Below are 21,869 nucleotides of genomic sequence, written 5' to 3' on the forward strand. Positions count from 1 at the left end.
GGGCAGCAGGAGGGGAGAGAGATGACAAAGGGGCAATTGTAAAATTTCAGGCTGTTTAAAGATCTCATTTCAAAGTCCACCACCTCAAACACCAAACAGGGAGACCTGAGCTGGCTATCAGCCATCACATGCTATGTAATGGTGATCTGAGGCCACTGCCACTGAAACCTTTTTTCTATTCCCTTGCACAAGTGACAGCCGAATTTAATACTGCCAGTATCATACCAGCAAGCAGGGTAAGTCTCCACTTCCCTTCATCTCCCATCCCTGACAGTAAATACCCAAATCCCAACAAATGCATTTCCAGAAATGTGTTTTTACTTGACCATAGGCTTTAACGCTAATGAAGCACATAGTCAAGCACAGAACTGGAAAGGGAAAAAAAAAAAAAAAAAAGCTCTGAGTTCACGAGCACCAGGAACTTCACCATCCTGGTACTTTGGTGACTCTTCAGGGAACTGCTGCAAGTCTGCAGTGGGCTGAGTGCACTCCCAACAGCAAACCTCACTGAACAGCTACTGGAAGCCAATTAAGCCCCAGTAAGGTCTGAGGCATGTTTGGGCTCATAAATGCACTTGGATGAACATTACCCCAGGCAAGTTACCCCTAGAGAAAGCAAAGCCAGACCCTGTTGTACAAGCACTGCCTTTCCTCATTTGCACTGCCTCACACTAGCAGATACCTCCAGCTCCCATCATGTCATAAAAGGGGGAATCCAATAGGAGGACTGCTCAAAAAGCAGCTCAAACTAGGCTTATTTGGAGGGGCTGGTGCACAAAACATACACTGATGCATAAACACCTCACAAGCAGCACACAGGATTGCAGAAGACAGGACAGCATTTGCTCACTTCCCTACATGGCTGCTCCAGATGTGTCCAAAAGCATGGGAACAATATGGAGACTCCAGGTGTCCTCAGGATACAAACACATGCAGATCACTGCCATTCCCACAGAGGTACAAGCTGCAACTTCCTCACTGAGGAACCTGCTGAAAGCATATAGTGCTATGCTGGGCTGCCGAGAGATTACTGAGCTACCAACACACTACCTGTGGATAAAGCAGCAGCTCTCCAACTCAAGTCATTCTTGGCTGTTGGCAGATTTCTTCAGAGGGCTTAAGCAGGATATTCCAAAACACAACAGTTCTGTGATGTGCTGAAGAGCTCAAGAAACACCTGCAAAAAAAAGGAGGAAAAAAAGAAATCCTATTAAGGAAAAACCTCAGAGTTCTAGGGATGAGCAATTGTTCCCTCAGATAAACCCTGTGGTCCCAAAAAAGATGTTACCAAGGCCTGAAAGGACAGCAGCAAACACATGAACACCACATGAGCATTTTAAACACTTAAATTCCCATTCGAAATCGGCATCTTCCTTCTTTGTCTGAGATCTGCTCTCAGCTAGAGCAGGAACCAACTCACAGGCTGCCCGCTCTATGGTCCCACCGGAGTGACCAGATCCACTCAAGCACTGGATATACCCATAACACACTGAAGGAAATAATCTGATGCTGCTGCTTAACACAATGAACAGAGGAAAAGAAAGAAAAAGCTAACTTTTCCTAGGGAAATATCTTACTGCCCATTCTTGAGTAATTCATGCACTCTTGCAGAGAAGACTCCCTGCTTTTTTGGAACAAGACCCATGGAAAGTTGCTTTATAAAACATATCTTAATCCATAAGTCTTCACAAAAGAGATAAATGTGTTTTAGACTTTACAGTTTCACTCTACCAAGGAAATGCAGCAAGAGAAAGGGAGATTTGACAGTATTATCTGAGAAATCAAGAAAGTAGCTTGCTTTTACAGGAAGTCTGAGTCAATACAATGCCACATGAGCTAAATTACAAATGCTATCCTTTACAGGACTAAATACTAAATTATTAAAGCATCCTAACGCTGAAAACTTATATTTTAACTTTATTAAGGAACAATATTATTTTTTCACAGAGCACTCCACGATGAAAAAGCCAACATTGCTCTACCTCCAGTTCTTAAACAACAACAACAAAAAGATCCAAGAAACACAAGTGATTCCAGCTTTTATTGGAATTACTTCCCCTGTCCTGACAGACAGTATAGCTTTTCATTTCCTTAAGTACAAATGTGCTAGAAGGGCACACTGAAGTCTTTTTGAACCAGGACAGGTACAGCAGTCTGGAGAGGGGGGGCACCAGGAGGGGATGCAGGACGCCCCTGTGCTCTGTCCTGTGAGGAGTAAGCCCAAGGTTCTCCACACTGTTTATGGTTCCTCTCCTGCTGCGGTCTCTGCCAGACTCTCACTGCTGCCTCCTGCCATCCCCTCCGCAGCTGGGGACCCCGTAGGGACAACTCACTCGGGGCCTGCCTGGTGCCGTGGAGAACAGAAAGCACCACGTGAAAGCAGCTGACTGCAAAGCCATTTGCTGATGGGGAAAGCACCGCTGAGTCAGCCTCCGTGCTGTCAGGGCTCTGCTGAGCCACACACAGACAGCAACGCTTTCCAAATCGAGAGCAACACCAAAACAGAGCTGTCCAGTGTCAGCTTAGTACAAAACTCTGAGACACGCTTCGTGCAGCCCCCAGCCTGACCTTATTCACACTGTATCCCTTTGTAAAGGGCAAAGATCTGGCTTCCAGAAAACTCAACTAAGACCTTCCGTGCAGGGAGGACAGAGCCTCAAGTCTGTCTGGAGGTGCTCAGCAGCCTACCACCCTGCAGAGCAGAGCTCTTTGCTCCAGGCCCTGCACAACTCTGCTCTGCTTTTGACTTCAAAAAAGTCTTCTGAGGGGTTCCCAGGTGGAGGTGATGGCAGGCACATCTCAGTAACCATCAGCTTTTGCTTCTCACACTTGAATCATATAGAAAGGTGGCAGGTTCATTACAGTGAAACAACTTTACAGCTCTCTGCAAGTTCCTGCTGGGACACTCCTCCTGGTGCTGCACAGCACAGGATGCCTAGCAAGTCACAACACCTCCTCTCCTTTCCAGGCCATTCAAAGGCACCTGGAAAACTTGCACAAATTATCCCCAACTTTGACTGTACATGCCACTGCAGTGTGAACAGTTATTTTGCTTTGATTTGTGAGCTGGCAAAGTAGACTCTGCAAGCATGTTTTAGCAGAGCCACAACACTTCAAGAAACCTTCTGTTCCCCATGGATTCTTTGCAATTCAGCTTAATTATTACTACTACTTCACATGATAGGATTTTATTTTCTCTGCACAAGCAGTGCCTAAGATGGGGTCCCTCTCAAGCATTCTGCCACCAAACCTCTTTTGTGGCAAAGGAAAGCATCTGCTCTTCCTGGCAAAGTATCATAGCCTACAAGTGGCCGCTTGTGTGTACTTCTGTCTGGCAGTGGTCAGTACAAATGTACTTTTCCAAAGATGATGGAAGCTTGCCACCTACACAAAACACAAGGTACCAGCTAGGAGTATGAAGAAAGAAAAGACCAAAAAAAAAAAAATCCCCCAAACCTAGAAAAATACTTAAACAAACAGCTGTTTCCTTGAAACCCAGAACCTGACACAGCTGTAGGGTCGAGCACTGGCTGGCAGGCTAAGCCCACACAGCAAGTCCTCTGAGGGTAAATTAATCCTGTGCAGAGAACAAGTGAGGGATGTGATATCTTCAAGGCAGTCAGGGAACTACATTCTGTCCACACACCCTTATACTTAACCTTTATTGTCCAATTCTCTTGCTGGTCTCAGGTCTAACCAGCAAAGTACACAACAGTGTGAAAAGTCCTCCTGTGTCTGGCATTCCACAGGCTGCTGTCTGTCCAGGGAGCTGCAGCCAGCAACGCCACGACACAGAACACCCAGCAATCCCAATTTCCACATCCCACAGCAGATTAACCCTAAAAATGCTACCAAGTGTCCTCATCTCAAACAGCCCTTACCTGTCTCCTATAGTGTCTGACAGCCGGTACACAGACAAACCACACGAGTATGGACAAAGGTATGAACGGTTCTTCCAGGAAATGCAAACAGCTTTGCAAAAGTTGTGTCATCAGCTGTACCAATGCCAATCCTCTGCCCATGTTTAATTGGTTCTTGAAACCACTCACATTACCCTAACGGCCCAAGGCAATGAACTCTACAATTGCACACAGTGCACAGACAACCCGTCCTCTCTGTGCTTTTTCAGGCTCTGTCCCACTTGTTCCAACTCCTCCTTGCACAGCAGCTTTTCCATACTTCAGATGCTCTCGGTCAACTTCCCCAGCACCGTCAGCAGGGCGTGACATCCCTCAAGGCAGGCACAGCGGCCACCCCCGCTGAACACGCTCACGCCACATGGTCCAGCAGCAACACAATAGTGGGGCTGATTTGTACTCCTTATGAAACTTCCTCCCTTTATTTCCCTTCCTGACCACTTCTGAGCCCTGATCTCTACACAGTCTGCAATGACTTCAGGTTATTTTGCAAGCAGCACTGACTCACCGAGAGCTGACCCTAGTGCAGGGCAGGAATAAATACATCTGAAAGAGCTGTATCTTACCTCTGCTAGCAGAGGATTCCTTTGTCCCTGTGCTGCCCAGCCACCCAGAATCACCAGAACCCTCTGCAGCTGCTCGGTGTTTCCCCTGGTCCCAGCAGCCACTCTGGAGATAAAGCCAGCCAAGCTCAGAACTCAGCCCTTCTCTCCTCTGCAGATCCGTTACCACTATTCAAGAGTGGGGATCCCAGAAAATCCCTGAGGGACTTCTGTGATGTTGTGAAACCTGACCGCTTGCTTTCCAACCTACTAGGCAGCCACCAATCCACAACAGGAACAGTCTCATCCCATGACATCTTATAGTGGCTTTTTCTGAGGCTACTGGTGAGCAATCTCACCAAAACCTTGAAAATTCAAAGTCTCCCTCTCTCCACGTTCACAAACTTCTGAAAGTGAGAGAAGAGGAAATATGCAGATAGATTTGAAATGTGACCCTTCTTCATTAGTTCTTACATATTCTACAGGTGTTAGTTACTTTTATTATGTTTACTGGTCTGAAGAAATGGACCCTACTAGAGTCCCTCTGAAACATAACCATGCCAAACAACACCTCTAATTTAACTTAAATGATGATTTGAGAAATATAACCCCTGGGGAGGGGCATATGCAGGAATCACATCCACCTGGTCTACCATGCCTCTCCTTGGTACTGCCATTCATACATTAGCATCATTCAGCTGCAGTTTTCTTCTCTCTGATGGATGCACAAAAGCTTTTTACTTTAGCAAGTTGTTCCTCAATCTTTTTTTTTTTAGATAATGTGATAACTATTTCATATTTAAACTCAGAGCATTTACATTTCTTTCCAGATTTCCTTCATTTATGCATTTCCATCTGCACCCACAATTATGCCATGCCTGCCCACAAAGTAGGAAAGCTTTGTTCCCAGCTTTGCTGGTGTATTTTTGTATGTTTTTATGCTGCCCTATATGAACATTTTATACTTAACTACACCTTTCTGTTCTTTTTTTTTGTACATTCTCAATGTACAAAACCCTTTCCTCCACCCAGCACCCTCTGCAAACCATCTCTGAAAAGAGCAGTGGTAGGTACCAGATGCTGAATGAGTTCCGATATAAGTGTGTGGAAAAGAGGAAAGACATGGAAGTGTAGGGCAGGAATTTTTCTGTTCAAAATAACATACTCAAGGAAACCTAAGAAGAGAAAAAATTTGGATTCAAAAAGTAACCTCAAAACCATATCTGCTCTTAAAATTCCCTATTCCTGTCCTGAGGAAAAAAGTAGATATCAAGACCCTCAACAGTATTAAACAAACTATGCTCATGCCATTTTGCAAATGAAGAAGCTCCACTTTCCACATGCTTGATACACCAAATGAAAGGTGATAAAACGTTTTCCAAGCTAAAGGTCCGTCCATCTGGAGCCAAGTTTCAGATCTCTCTGATACCTTATTTAGCCCAGCCTGTTACTTCAACTGTGCGTATCATGATTTTGTAAATATATAAGCAGGGAAGGCTTGCTTCTAGCAATTCTTGGTTTCCTTCCAAAATATCACTGTGTGTGAAAATAAAACATCTGTTGAGCCATACATTTAGGCATTTCCAATGCCACCAAACAGAACATAACAGAAAGGGGAGAATGAGGAAACTTTACATAGAGATTTGAGGGGAAAAAAAGCATTTTACATGAGAAACATGGTTAAATTTCAGGTGACACATTAGGGAGCTACACAGATCCCTTGCAATGAAATAGATCATTCCATTAGTCCTGCCTCCATTAAAAATCTCTGCATGTGCCTGTGAAAATATGCTGCTGTCACAGCTGAAAAAAAATCTTCCCAGGAGAACAGGAGAGGCAGATTCTGGGGGGAGGCACAGGGGAAAGCTTAAGCATGTGTTTCATTTTGGTTTTACATGTCAACAAACACTGGGATTTAATATAAGTCAGAAGCCTTCATTTCTGGCTGTGTCAGGCCTTTATTCCTGCTCTTTTCTACGTGCCATACTGGTTTTGGAGGGTGGCTCTGCCTAGCAGCACTCTGCCTCCCCCTCTGCCCTCATTAAAAGGCAGCAGCTTTGCTTTCACTCCCCACACAGGCTTTGCCAGGCACCTGCAGAACCACAGTCACCACCAGCCACTGAGAACCAAGGAGAGAGGTGACCTGCACTGCTGTGGCTTCCCACCCCTAGCTGCTGCCATCCCAGCAGGATGCCACCACAGCTCTGGCCCTGGACCAGCCCACATCAGGCACAGTCTTAAGTGAAGTGAATGTTTGGAGCTGCTGGAGCTCAGCTCTAATAAAGCACCTGACATTAACAAGTATGACATATGGGATGACAAACCCACTCCACTTGTGCTATGATCAGATGACAGTAATCTTGATGTTTATGGGGGAATCCACTGAAACCATTCTTAATACATACTGCTGTGCTCTAAATAAGTATTTGAACCCTTCTTTTAATAATTCCTAATGGGTATTTTGTATGGACCTAGTACCTTAACCATGGTGTACATGTATTTGAGTTTTACCATGTAAGTATTCTAAATAACAATAATATTACTATTTATAAGTTAAAACTGCTTTCTGAGTCACAGGATATCAGATTTATCAGTGCTTCATCTAACTAGAAGTTTACATTTTAGTCTTGCTAAAGAGGGTGCTTTTAGTGTCTCATAACATGGACTCCAATTATGAAATACACTGAGCTAATTAATGAGTGAATGCAGTGGACCATGCTTAGCATCCTGTTTGGTGGGTTACTTGCCCAGAGGGATAGCATGTTTATGAACTCCAGAACAGGATCAAGCCCTCAGCTGGTGGGAGCAGCACTTCTCCCTTACTAAATGCCACCTCCTACCCCACAGACAGACACCTGCTGAATATTCCTTGTAAACAGCACTGGACAGGAAAGAGACCCCGTCTGCGTGGGGTGTCTGCGTGCCCCAGGCCAGCCCTGTGCTCTTGCCGCACACTCCCACTTGGATGCAGTCAGCCAGATAGCCACCATGGCAGCTCCCAGTGGAGCTCAACACAGAAGCCATTTCCCAATGGGCACATGTCCATGGGAGTCTTGCTCAGCAAGATACCTGGAGACCCCTCTTGGTAAAAAACCTTTTCCATTTCTAAAACTGCCAGTTTCACATTCAGTTGGAGAAAGACGTACATGCATGAACAGTAGCAATTCCCAAAAATGCTGCTGCTTCTCCTGTATCCACAGCCCCAGTGTCAGGGCTTTACAAGTGAGGCTTTCATCATCAGTCAGCTTTATCACAGCCATTCCCACATGGAAGCCAGCAGTAAAAATCCCCCAACCCTGCCCTACTTTAAAGACCAGGATGCAATCGCTCACTTATGACTACTTTACATGGAACATTACACCTTTAAATCATTCCTCCCCAAGCATATGTTTCTCTACAATGTTCATCCTTCAAAATGAAAGGGGGAAGCTTCTTTATTTTAAATTAACAGCATGTGGCAGGTCAACGCTTTAACGCCTCTGCAAATATCACTGCACACCGGGACATGTAATTGATGTTCCATGGCCCCAGGACAATAAAACTCCCTGTGTGCCAGCTGCAGAGACACTACCCTTCAGGATACTATGCCTGACACCAGCCCTTTGCAGGTGAGGACAACGTTCTTGTGTCTCAAGGACAATGCAGTAACTCCTCACAACTTGCGCAAAGAAGAATCTAATTCAATTTAGCCTAAGACCTCATCTTTCACTAAGTGAAATAAACTTGCACTAGTCTGGATCTACCATTGCTGGTTTTCAGTCCAATAGCACTACCAAGATTTATTTTTCTCTACATATCCAGAGTTCATCCCTGTTGAGGATGGCAGGGCTGGCACTCAACAGCAGTGTTCTACCACACCAGCTTCACTGGAAGAAAGGAGTAAAGTGTCAGTTCTGGCCATTGACTTCAGAAAGTCCTACTCAAACTACTCTATGTTAAGCAAAACACATCCTGCATTACATTTAAAATAAATTGGTTTTCACTAAGAAGTTCATATTTTATAATGCAAAGACATATACAGCTGTGAAGACTGTTTATCAAAAAGCATCAGGTGCTGAAAAAAAAGGCAGGTCCTGTTGGCAATTAAGAGAGCACTAGAAAGGACACCCACTAGAACCCAAAGCAAATAATTAACATGTAACAAGCAGTTCAATTATTTATCCAGTATAAATCAAAGTAGTTCCTTCCTATGCAAGGAATTTTAGGCATGGAGTACAAATGGAAACTTCAAAATTAGCATTAACTATTTTGTCTCTGATAGAAAAAGAGGCAGAGAAAAAAAGAAGTGTTATGACAATCAGATGTTTTTCCACTATTCAAAACCACTTGGTTTTGGTCTCCATAGCCACAGCAATAGGAAAGCTTAATTGATACCACTTCTGCCATGCATCACCATTTCTACTGGTTAAACTGAGAGTGAAACGACCAGAGGAAAGCCAGGGATAACTCAACACAAGCTGGTGAGAAAGGCCAGGTCCAAGCTCAGTGTCAGGCTGCAGCAGAGCAGCCAAGGCAGCAGATACACAGGAATCAATATACCCCAAGATCCTGGATATTGCTCACTGTTGAAGCAGTGGCCAGGTTCTCAAAAGTCAGAATATCTGCAGTAGCAGATGCCAAGTATGTTTTGCCAAGGGGTGTCAGCAATTCACATCCTCACACAGTGAGCTCTTGAGGTGCCTGAACTTCAGTAATAATAGCAAATGATGCCCTGTTTTTCAAACACATTCATCTGGGAACACTATCCCCTTGTATTGGCATTTCAAATACATCTACTGTCAATAAGCCCACAAAAATAGTTTTAGGGAAGCGACCTTGCCTAAATACAATTCAGTTTTATAAATCATAGGCAATATAAATGTAATGCACAAATCCAGGTGCCTAGACATATTCAAAGACATTTAAAGAGCTTAAGACACACCTCCACCCTCAAAGTTTTGCACACGTATTTAGAACAGAAAACATTAATGCAACTTTCCTGAGAAAGTCTGCATTTGAAACCTCCTTGCTATTTTCTTCCCTCAGCATCCATCCAAATGTTTTGGAAAGGGAAGCAGGTTCAGCAGTACCTCCTACCCAAACCCAAGATTATGTCCTCTGTTTAAGGATCTGGCATGGAGAACACTTTGCTGGAACAAACAGGTGCCTCTCTGATGTGCAATGCTCACTCTTTGGTGGGATGGAGGACTGGCAAAGCCTAGCACCCCCTCCAGCTGTAAGCTCCCAAACAGAGCATGCCACCTATCTGGCAGCTCCATGGTGCCACATACAACACAGCCAAAGAAGTCCCTTTTTCTTCCCTACTTACACACCCTGACAGCATCCCAGCGATGAATCAGTGTTGCTGTGGGCATGGCATGAATTAACCTGAAACACAACAAGCCTACACAGTTGCTGGAGGGAGGAAAACACCATGCTTGAAACACATGTAAAGGTTACTGGGGTTCTGAGAGGTCAAGAAGGCAATAAAGGCCATGTTAATGTCTTTTATCACCTCCTCCCAGTGTTTTTAGCCTGCTTTCTTCCCCATCAGAAAATCAGGCATAAAGCCTGGAAAGCACTACCCAGCTCCTGCTCCCAAACACATCATTCACTTCCTACAGTCGGCACTTCAGAACCAAGTCTGGCAGCAGAGCTTGCAGATGACAAGTGGATGGATCTGTTATGGATCTGAACCACATCCCCACTCCTTGAAGCAGGCAGCTTTCTGCCCTCTGGTATTTAAGACATTTCATGTACATGGGACTTTGTGCCTTCCCTATGAAGGATGCCAACCCATTGTGCCATCCCTGTGGATGAGCAGACAGGAGTAACTTGGTCACTACCCACAGCAGCAGCAGTTCTTGAAATCTGCAGGATTATTGCTTTCCCAGGGTGGCACGAATGGCGGCCATTCTTCCCCAGGTATGCACAGTGCCAGGGAGAAGCACAGCCACAGTCAGTCCCCTGCTGTTCTCCTGGGCCCCACACACCCACAAGAGGCTCTGAAGTGCTGTGGACACACAAGTGCAGCCAGCACGGCCTGAGCCTGAGCCTGGCACCAGCACCATGGCCAGGCAGCTGAGTGTGCAGGGGGTACAGAACACAGGGCAGGAAGCCTGAGAAAGCAGGGGAAAAGGGAAAAAAGGGAGACTAACAATGAGCCTCAGCACAAATGCGTTTTTCATCAAAGCCAGGTAACAACTTGCAGCATGGAGGGAGAGATCTAGACAGATAATTCCAACAAAAGCATAAGTTACTCCCTAAAGCAGTAAAGGAGGCACCAGACGTTTTTGTATCTCCTCCATTCAATATTGGCTCTCATACTGCCAATGTACAACATGTTTCTCAGTCTTAGAAAGCGGTTGTAAGACTTAAAAAAGCTCTCTGAGCCTCCCAGAGCAATGAAAGGTCCTCATCTACTCGCACAACCAGCCAGCCTTTTGCTGCAAGGATGGATGAGATATGAGAGGAAGGATGATACATGGAGGAATGGCAGGAGGATGTTATTGCCAAGGGCTGCTCCTGCTCACAAGCACACACAGCTCCTTCTTGCCACCCAGTGCCACCTGGCCACATAGACACCAGACTTCCTCCTTCACAAAGGGAACTCTCCCAGACACAGAAGTCAGGCATCTGTCATGCCTAGAATGGATGCACCCCTGTGCAGACAAGGAGCCTGCAGAAATCCAGCAGAGATGTTCCACAGGCTGGTGGTGGCTGCCAGCTGTGGGGGGTGACTCACAGGACACCATGCCTAACTGCTTTAGAGCAAGAGCTGGGTGTTTCCAACAGCAGTGATCTCTCTCAGTGCCACAACATCCACAGTGTTCCAGACTGGGAGAGGATCCGATGTCACCTCTAGCACAAGGCCATTTCTTCTTGCTGCTCAACAACCAATCCAAGCCCAAAGTGGAAAAGCACCAAGCTTAAAGTTCACTCAACATTAAACAAGGCTGACTTTTGATCCAGCTCAGACCAAGTTTTAGGTTAAAAGTTACTCATTCATTTTATTTAAACAAATCTGCCTATCTTTACTCCAGTACATTTCTAAGGGACAAATTTTTAAGCACTTCAGATGGGAATGCCACCACAGTCTCATGGGAGCTGATCTTAGGTGACCCTTCATCTTCCCTTTCCTTCCTTTCCTGCCAAAAGAATCCTTAACAGCAATGAACCCTGCTCTCCTCTCCACAAACTCCCCTCCAGGTTAACAGGATGGGAGGTTGGCTGCTACCATACTGTGTTTTAAGCTTGCACAAGCATCTGAAGATACAAAGTCCTGGATATCTCCTGACAACAGGCACACAATTTCCCCCCCATTCTGTCATACCAGTATCCCCTGAGGCTAAACTGGCAGAGAACCCTCAAGCCCTGGGTATGCTGGTTAGAATAACATGTAGGAAGAGCCACAGCACTTTAATATTAAAGCAAAGAAAAACAGCAGAGCAGCCCAGCAAAGTTGTCTTAAACTATTTTAGTATTTTTAATTTGCATTTCACTGGTCTTTTTGTTTGTGGTTTTTGGTTTGGGGTTTTTTTTCTAATTATTTTTAAGAATCAGGCCAGTTCAGCTAAGGTGGTTCTGTTCCACTGAAACACGTATTCTCTCTCGGATTTATAACAAATACATGTACTTATATATTTACGTACATATCCTCATCTATTTTTGAGTTAAGTAATAATGCATTCATAATACAGTGATATTTCAGAAATAAAAGCTTTTTCATAAGCTGTCCAACATGCACGTAGGCCAGAGTTGTACGCTGTCAAGGGAAATTACTTTTACATGGCGTTAGCTCTGAATTTTTCTTCCTCACTCTAAAGTAACAAATATAGAAATCACTAGTTAAAATGCATCAGCCTGATGAATATTTTCTGAAGTCTGCCAGAACAGCAATTTAAGGGGTTTTTTCCCTAAAGTACAAGGCTAAAAATTATAAGCCTACCCCAGTTCACAGGTTCTTTATCTTGTCTGGATCTCTGCACGGCATTACCTGTAGGCATGTCAAGGAGGGGAAGCACCAGTACTTCAGAAACTTGCAGCAAACCTCCTATGCCATTTTCGGGAGGTCTTTAAAAGCTGACTGAACATCAGAGCTCTTCCAGAGGTCTCGGAAGATTATGGCCCAAAGAGGTGAAAAATCATTTGTGTGAGAGCAGGGGAGCAGAGCAGAAATTCCCCACACACTCGTCTGGAGGTGCTGGCTCCCTCCCCCATAGCCTTTGACGTGGCCAAGGTGCTGCTGCTGCTGCCAGGGCAGATAAAAGCCCCGTGCTCTGCTCTGCCTGATCCCACAGAGCAGCAGCGCCGTGCTCTGCTCTGCCTGATCCCACAGAGCAGCAGCGCTGGTGCTGAGCGCCCGTCACCAACCGCAGTGGTTTGTGCAAGAGCTGTGCTCAGAGCCCAGGGATGCACAGCGCTGCGTGGAGCAGGGGAGGGAGGCTGGAGGTGGGTATGTGTGCTACCCATGAGGAACTGGGTGCTTTCCTACTGTGTCTGCACCTCCAGGACTCTCCTCTTCCTCCTGGGAAATCTGCCCTAAGGCCCCTCGCACCCCTTCCAGCATCCACACAGCACAAGGAGATGCCCTAATTTCTGTGGCCTTTTCCCACAGTGCAGCAGCAGGAAGCTGCCTTCCTGCCTTGGTGAGATCCCACTGCCAGGTCTCCTCCCACCCTCCACTAACCTTCCTTCTTGGAAGTCCTTTCCTTATTTTCAGTTTTGGTCAGCTTTTCCCTTCCATCTCTCCCAGATCCACTGCATGCAGTGCTTGTCCTGGGCTCATATCCTCTGCTCACCCAGGTATTTCAGAGCTCATGTACAAGTCCCACAAAATGTTTCAAGTGCAAAGCAGTGTCTGAAATGAGTATCACTTGCCACAGGACCTCACAGAGAGGAGAAGCCACAAGTACACAGAAACAGGCTGCTGCCACCAGAGCAGCTGCAGAGTCACATACACCAAAACCCAGCTCCTGACAGAGCTGCCCCAGACTGAGCACTGGTGGGACTCTCTCTAAAGTATACATGAAACCGCAGCCAAAACTAGCACATGGGTTCACACTGCACTTCAGCAAAAGCAGAATTAGTTGCTCTGTTCATCTTACACAACACCATTACATGTGCATCATCCCATTATCCTGAAGGGAAACTATTCTAGTACATGGTCAAAGGCTTTGCTTCTGGTGTCCACTTACCTGGACACCCAACTTGGAAAACCACTCCTAAACCTGAACACAACACACCAAAGTGCATCCCTATCCTCTCCTCTGCCTCTGAACATCTATGCCCAACACACAACAAACCCTCTTCTCCAACAGGCAGGCTCTACCCCTTTCTAAAGCAGGAAGGGGTGAGAGGCTCCCATACAGCCACAGGGAGCACTGAGGCATGTAGGGCGGTGTGTGCCTGTTTTTGGTTTTACTTCCCTATTTCACATGTGCCCAAAGGAAGAAAGGGAAGTCCCTTTTCCACTTCAGATATTAACATGTAAAACAGTGTAACTGGCAAGAGGGTGGCCAGAGATACAGATATTACAGACCAAATACATCACTTTGCTGGTTTTCAAATATCCATCTCTTCCAGCAGCCTTGCCATCTTGCAAGCCAGGCCTAACCAGGCTGCCTAGTCTGAAACCAGACTTAGTCACAGAGGGCTGGGTTTGACTGTTCAACAGGAAGACTTTTGAGCATTTCAAAAGGGGATCAAGATTTTGTTCTGGCACAAAAGGAAGGTGACTCTTCAGTGCTACCAGTGCTCATTAAGAGAAGGAATATCACCACACAAAAGGTCTATCTGAGCTTGAAAGATGAGTTTGGCCTTGGGTTTCAGCTGTCCCAAAGGCAGGCACCCAGTCAAGGCCAACAGTCCCAGTCCCTGCTGCCTATCTGTGCCTTGCATATGCACGTGGATTTGCCCTGTGCTGCCAAAGCCTCAGAGAGGAAGGCTCCCATGTCCACATGGGATCCAGCTATTTCACCAGCTCTCCTGGCATCACATCCCAAGTCACATCTTTTTCCAGCGAGGAGAGGATTTCCACAGAGGAACAAGGAAGAAAAACAGAACTAAAAACCCCTTGTTTCTGTGCAACAACCAAAACCAAGAAGTTTTGCAGCAGAAGAGCTCCATGGCTGACCTGCTTCTTTAATCCTTTATTCTCCACCCAATCCCACCTAACCAGAAATCAAGCTGTCTCCAGTGTAGTTTTCTTCCTTCCCCATGAAAAGAGCAGCTGCCAGAGATGTCCAAGGCAATGGGCCATGCTTTTTCTTTTCCACTCACCTACCTCCTGCCAATGCTCCCCAGGCTCCATACAGCTGTCTTGACCTCTGTGCAGATTTTGGCTGCTCTCTGCCCTCTTTGGGACTGGAAGTTCAGCAGACCCCAGGCAGGCAAGCTGCTGGAACTCCACCACCCATGCCCAAGCATTACAGTTTGCAATGCTAAAGGTAACACAACTCTGGGAGAGAGAAGTGTTGCTCAGCCAGAAAGTAAGAAAGGGTGGTGCATTTTCCATATTAAAGATCAGGTTTTAAGTGGAGGAGAGGACATTAGCATGTTTCCAGCAGAAGAGGAAGTAAAGAGCAACAGCTGGCACTCTTGATGCCAGCAAGTTAAACATTTACAGAAGCAGCTGTACAATGAGGTCCTCCCAAACCTTCTTCATGCGTGAAAACAGCCATAAACCCAATACTTACATTTGCAGTTGCCTCTAAAAATGCTTTCTACCAAGTTAGCTTTCCCATGCATGAGAGAAAAATGGAGGCTCCAGCACCAGCAATAGTCACTGCAATGGCTCACATGATACTCATCATCCCGGAGGGCAACAGCCAAAGGACTGCAGTGCTGTGATAAGGGGCAGGATGCCAGTGGGGAAGAGTGGTAGGGAAAGTAGTGGCACCACCAACAAAAGCACTTCAGGCATGATCAGCAGAGGTCAGCTGTGTAAGTAGGCAGCTAATTACTCTAACCTAGAGCCAAAGGCAATGTCCCCAAAGGGTTTCACAGAAAGCCCTTACCAAAATGAGCCCCAGTACACATCTCATATTTATTTTATGCAAGTCATAATAAACACTGGATATCAGACTCTTATCTCTGGTGCACAACCAATACGCATCAGCTTCTACAAGGGCTCCCACAAGAAGCAGAATATATGTTTTATTTCACTTTAAAGAGAAATACAGGATAGTTGCTAAGGGAGTATCAGGGAACCCTCCCTGTTTTCTTTACCATCCTCCCAACTCTGCATGTAACATGAGACAGCCTCAGTGCAAACAGCAGTGCCTCAATGTCTGTGGCCCTGTCACATTGACAGCAGCCTTGCTCTTGCTGCAGACATGTGTAAGCGAAAAAGGGGGCAGGGAAAAAAAAATAGGAAGATCCATGATCATCACCTTCATCTCCAGGTTCCTTTGCTGTCCACAGAGGTTCCTGTCAATCCCTTCCAGGCAGCAGCAGATTGCCACGTAAGATCTGTAGGAGATGCCACTGCAGGCAGCACATCAGTGCTCTCCATGCAATTCTTCACGCTCCCATGTCCCCCTCTAGCCTAGGAAAGAAATTAAGGCGAAGACGTTAGACCGCCACATCAGACTGGTCAGAAACACTGGACAGGAGACTACAGCCACCAGCTGGGACCACACAGCAAATCAGCAGTGGCACAGAAACACCCAGAGCATGCGGAGAGTGCTGTGTCCACACCGTGTGTCCTGGATAAGGCCAACAATCAAGCTGGTGACATCTTGAAACATTACTTGAGTAAAACAGCACATAGAGCCTTGTTTTGAAGACAAAATCTGCTGGTGAACACCTGCTGGCTGCAGAACTCGCCAGAGTCTAATGGCAGGAGCCAGGGTGAGTTGGTAATGCTGACATCAGGGCAGAAGAACTCACCCTTTGTGTTGGAGGATGGTTCTAAGGAGATCTTAAGAATGCAGCCTGTACAAAAATATGTGCAAAGCCCTTCAAGGATCCTTCTCCCACTGAACTATCCATAGCAAAACCTACTACCTACTCTGACACGATGGAGTAGCGATGCACTGCAATTACCTGATGACCTTTGCTGGAAACACAAAAGAGCCTTAACAGAGCTTCTATTTCTAACCTCTCCCCTACTTCTAAAAGAAACTCAGTGTAACTGCAGCACATGTCCTAAAATCCTCTTAAATAAGATATTAATCACAAGACTGTTTAGCAAGCAAGAGCACACAGTCCGCTTGAGGAAACACTGGCTCCCCTAATTATCCTGCCCTGGGCAAGTTTCCAGTGTATGTGCATGGCCTGGCATATGTTCCACCCCGAGTCCAGCAGCTCAGCTTTCTGCTCTCAGTAGGGAGCCCAAGCACTTAACAGTTTAGTAAGAGGTCTCAAGATGTCCATATCCCAAATTACTGACAGCTTGAACCATCCAAGGACCCTAACCCATAGCAGCACACCACAGCAAGGGAGGGAAAACAGTGGGGAAAAAGTAAGCTTAGGTTTTATACATTTTGTGTGATGAAGAAAAGGAGGAAGATGGGGAAAAAGAGAGTAAAAAGCAAGAAAGGAGGAAGATATTAAAACGAGGGGTGCTGCTGCTCATGCAAAGAGACATTAGCACACAATGCCCTATCACGAGCACTGAGGTCCCACCAGCACAGGCTGGTGAAGTTTCCTGCCGGGTGAGACTGAGTGAAACTAGAATGATACTTGAGGGTTAGGTCAAACGAGAAAAAAAAGAAACAACTATCTGCTAGACTGAAAAATAACATTCTTTGTGTTTGCCAGCCTGCAGCAGTACCTCAGCATAGGTGCATCTTTGAGAAGCACCTCACTGAGCAAGGGGTCAGCCATCACAGCAAGTGAGGAAATCTAGACAGGCAGACCCCAGGAGAGCTGTAAGGCAGTCCAGGAAGGCTGAATGAGTCATGGTGAGCCAGAGCCCCAGCACATTTACATGCCAGGCTAGGAAGTCCCTGGCCTGCAAGCTCAACAGGATCCCCTTGCTGCAGGCTGTGTTCCCACCAGACTTTGTGGCCTGCAGAAAGGGTGCATTTAAGTGAGAAAAAAGATGCAAACAGGAGATAAAAGGGATGCAGAGAAGCACAGACAATTGAAGAAGCCTGGCACACTGGTTGTCCAGTCAGGCAGCACTTCTTCAGGGACAGCAGTTTTAAAAACATACAACAATCCACCCCTGGCTACCTGCTCCCTGCTGAAGTCTGCCTTGATACATGACTGGAAAGTGAGCCCCGAGGTGCCACCAGAGGCAATGCAACCTCTGCCGTGGCAGAACCTGGGCAGGCACAGAGCCGTAAGAGGAAGCACAGCAGCCAAGTTGGGGCCAAGGGAGCTTCCCAGCCATCCACCCACTCCTTCCGGCTAACAGGGCAAAATGCTCAAAAATATTCACCAGCATCTCTGGGAGGCAAAAGGATCAAGGATGTGCCCCTCACCAAAGCAGGACAGCAAGAGTGCCTGCTTAGGAACACCTCTGACAGCCCAGCACCCTCCAGATTGTGCACAGAGCCTATGCTGGGTACTGAGAGCCACCAGCTGCAGGGTGGGCAGGGTCCCTTGGCAGAGCTTGAAAGCCATGAGCACAAGAGTGATCAGGTCTCCTTGCCTTCGGGTCAAACCAGAGTTTGAGAAATTCATCAGCACAACATTTCTACACTGCAAGTTTCCCCATCAGGAATACAAGCAGATAATTACTAAAAGAGACAATATCTTGAAAGATGACAAGGTTAAGTAGGGGCCCATAATTACCAACTATTTCAGAAATGTAAAAGTTTTCATTAATTTATCATTAATTCTTCTCCCCTCCTGAAACAGAGGATCTATTTGGAAAGATCCTGAATATTAAGTACCAATCCAGGTGAGTTTGTCTGCCTGAAGGGATTTAATACACTCTAGTAACATCCAGGCTCCAGTGTGACAGGTCTCTGCACTAATGGCCAGTAATCACCAGCCTGTGGGACCAGGAGGAGGAGGCAACTGCCTCCTCTGTCATTCAGCATCCCTCCCACTGGCAGTCAATGGAGACTTATGACTTATCTTCTTTCTACAGTGAGGAACTATTTCTCCTTCCCACCTTACCAGCTACAGCATAACCAATAGCCTGATGGATGCTTTGGCATTGGAAAACATCCTGCTGTCTGTCGTCTTGTAAAAGAAATGGTGTTTGTTTATTGCTTAATTGTTAATGCTGATTCATCCCAAAGTTAGAAATCTTGCCACCACAACTCTTCCAGAATGCAATAATCAAAGCTCTGCCTGTCAGGTTAATCACAATTAAATGGAAAATCATTAAAGCCTTTGCAGAGCACCAGCCAGGAATGCCCCCAGGCCTCACAACACAGAGGCTCAGATGAGGGCAAGCATGGCTGGGAAGGCACAGACACTGGCTGGGGAGCAGGGACACGAACAATGCCACCACTGGCAGGGACAGCTGCACCCTCTGGTCACATCAGCAAGATGAGAAGATGTGAGGAATAAAGAAGCCAGGATGGGGCAGGTCTACCAGACACAGGGGAGTGGGATGTGAAACCCAGACAACATCTCAGACAAGAAATGGAATGAGACACCAAAGAGCTTCAGACCAGGACTCATCCATGAAGACAACTAAGGCAAGGACTGGAAGGTAGGCTGAGAACAAGCTTGAGGAGGAGCAATGACTGGAGCAAATACTTGCTCTTGGGCCACTGGCAGAGCCCATGGCTCCCCTGGCTACTGGTGCCAACCAGCCAACAAATCATGTCTGCACAGCCTATCCTCCCCACCGAGGGTCCATAGGGAGGACAATGTTTCATTAGCACTGTCTGTTGATCATTCAAGCAGGATGAGCCTATGTGGTGGACTTAGGAGCCCAGCCCTCTCCTCTATCCATAAAACACAAAAGAAGGACATTATAATCCTGCCCCTCCTTTTGTCACAGCATACTCCTTTCACACAGCAGAAGCATTCACTGAATGACAGCACTGAAATAACATTCTACATGGGTGAGGTTTTTTTCAATAATTTTTTTTTTTAAGGTGTAGTAAGTAAGGCACAAAAGCCAGATAAAGTCTTGGGAGAGGCAAACCAATGCTGACAAGGAAGTGATTCCTGCTTTGGTTCCTTTACAGTTGCTGTGAAATCAAACAAACCTTAAAATAAACTTCTCGCATCCCTTGTTGCCTGACCCTTGCACAAGGACAGACTCATGATCAGGTCTGCACATGGGCTAAGCTCTCAGCCACAGAACTCCATTTCATGGACATCAGAAATTAAGAGGAGAGAATTCCTGGCAGCTTCCCAGAAGAGCACCCAAAACTGGCTGAGTACCCTGTGCATGCCTCAGCTCCCCATTTACAGAGCTGCTTTCCCACAAACACACCATGAACTGCAGCTGCTCGGATATTTGTGAGCAGCACCACAGAGGAGCATATTGGAAAACTTGTGTTTCTGTCCTTGAGGCAGGGCTTAAGTACACAAGTAAAGCACAACCTCAGAGCTGCAAAAAGGAAAATAAAACCCCCCCCAAACAACCACAAATACAGATCAGTTATGCACAATGAGCAAGGCAGCATCAAGCCAAGCAGCAGCTGTGGAATCATGCAATCAGAACCTGCAGCACACACACAAGTCAGATTTGAGCTGTATAACTTAAAAGCTGTCCTGCCTTCTGAGAGCCTGGCTCTGCAACCTCTTCTGTATTTCCAGGGAAAATACAGAAGTCCTTCCACTTTCATTAAAGATCCATTCCCTTTTATTAAAGCAAATTCTAGGACAAGTCAAGGGCTACTGCAGACCACTGGCAATTAATTCTGTAAGTTGGCAGCTTGTGCTTAAGCAGAAGAATGATCATCATCTCAGAGGAATTGGCTCTGTGCAAATACTGTGCCTTCAGCAGCACCACAGAAGACAAAGAAACCCAAAAACATACCTTCTGCAGAAAAGAAGCTCGGGAACCAAGGACACAGAGAGCAGCAAAGGCACTTGAGCAGTGCCTTAGTCATCTGAGATTGATGTGATCACTGCTGCCAGACCTTAAACTCTGCTACCCAGAACAGGGTACAGCCTCAAGGGCAGGAATTGAAAATCCAGTTAGTGATTGCTAGGTTGGCCACAGGCCTGGGGAGAGACACACTCAGTTATCAGGACATTATCAGGATACCCTAGAGGGGAAATCCCCTGCTATTGCGCTTTGTTCCCAGGAACAGAGAAACTCACCTGTTGCAAGGCAAGCTGAAGCAGGACTTGGTCTCCCACACATCACCAGGATACAATGCAGCAACAGGGGCACAGCTAACCTCCCCAGCCACAGCTCAAGCAGGAGCTATTCCATGGCCATGGAGAGAGATGACCTGTGCAGGTTATGGCTGATCCAGTCTCTCACCCAGCCACAGTCTTGTCCCAGCAATGCCCCAGCAGGACCCTTCTTCCACACCTACCAACTCAGAAGTTTCTCATTGCTTACCCCGGGTATTGCAAAGACCAACATTTCCAGTTCAAACCCATTTTACTCAAGATGAACTGAACTTACCTGATCCTCCTCCCCAAACCAGAGCTAAAGATTCTCTTTCTCCAGTAAGCAACACTAAATTAACTTCTCCACAGGCCTTTTATAAGGGGGTAGTTTTTGCAGCTCATCTGCTCTGAACCATTATACCTACTTATTGACATAAACACACAGCTAATAGTCTCCTGGTAACTGGCTATAAAAAATTTCATTAGAACTACTGATAACACCAACAGCTAAATTCAGTTTTGTGAAAAATAATAAGTGCAACTACAGAGAAAAGAGGCAGAATGTATTTGGACATTTGGAGAGTGGGTAGGGGTTCTTGTGGTGGTATTTTTGGTTTGGGATTTTTTTTCCCAGGAGTTTGTTTTCATGAAACCGAAGGGAAAGAAGGCCAAGGATGTGGAAGGGCTAAAAGATGCTCGAGGACCAGAGAGACCCAAAGCTGTCTAAGACGTGGCTGCTTAGGAATCTGGCAGGAGCAGAAAGGGGCTAGAAGGAGCAATACTGGAAGGATGAGAAAGCTAGCCAGGAATGTGGACAAAGGAAATGCTCTAAAACAACTTCAAGATTGTAAGACACAGCATTAAAACATGCCTGTGGGCCAATCTCAGATGAGGAGAAGCAGGATATGATCACCTTCTCACCCAGCCTGAGCTTTTCACTTCAGAAAAACAGCCAGTGATGGAAAAAGCAAGCCAAAAACCCCTTCCCACCAGCATAACCTGTGGTTAGTGAAACCCTGGCAGGTGGGCTTAGGGCAGCCATCATAGCCCACGCTCTCCAAAAGTCATCATCACCATCCCACAGTCTACAGCATCAGCTGGCCAAGAACAGCACGAGCTGGGGCTGCACACCCAGGGGAATGTGGGGGGCTGGCAACACGCTCACAGCTGTTCCCCCCACTTACTCGGAGCCCTGTGCAGCGTTTAACCACACCCCGTGTTT

General features: G+C 46.3%; 1 protein-coding gene across 6 annotated transcripts in view; it reads right to left on the reverse strand.

Moving 5' to 3' along the window:
* Window positions 1-21,869, reverse strand: part of ST6GAL1 (ST6 beta-galactoside alpha-2,6-sialyltransferase 1) — a 44,586-nt gene that overhangs the window by 14,213 nt on the left and 8,504 nt on the right. For 2 of the 6 annotated variants that reach the window (XM_039556733.1, XM_010405439.4), the window contains exons 2-3: window positions 15,832-15,986; window positions 1,051-1,177 (exon numbers count right to left, since the gene is read on the reverse strand). The gene's annotated coding sequence lies outside the window, so the exon portion shown is untranslated. Of the gene's footprint in view, window positions 1-1,050; window positions 1,178-3,881; window positions 3,986-12,434; window positions 12,548-14,723; window positions 14,933-15,831; window positions 15,987-21,869 lie in introns of those variants that run through there. The other 4 variants (XM_019289521.3, XM_019289520.3, XM_019289519.3 and 1 more) reach the window with 4 other exon arrangements.

The sequence above is a fragment of the Corvus cornix genome, chromosome 9 (assembly GCF_000738735.6).
Source record: "Corvus cornix cornix isolate S_Up_H32 chromosome 9, ASM73873v5, whole genome shotgun sequence".
NCBI classification, from domain to species: Eukaryota; Metazoa; Chordata; class Aves; order Passeriformes; family Corvidae; genus Corvus; species Corvus cornix.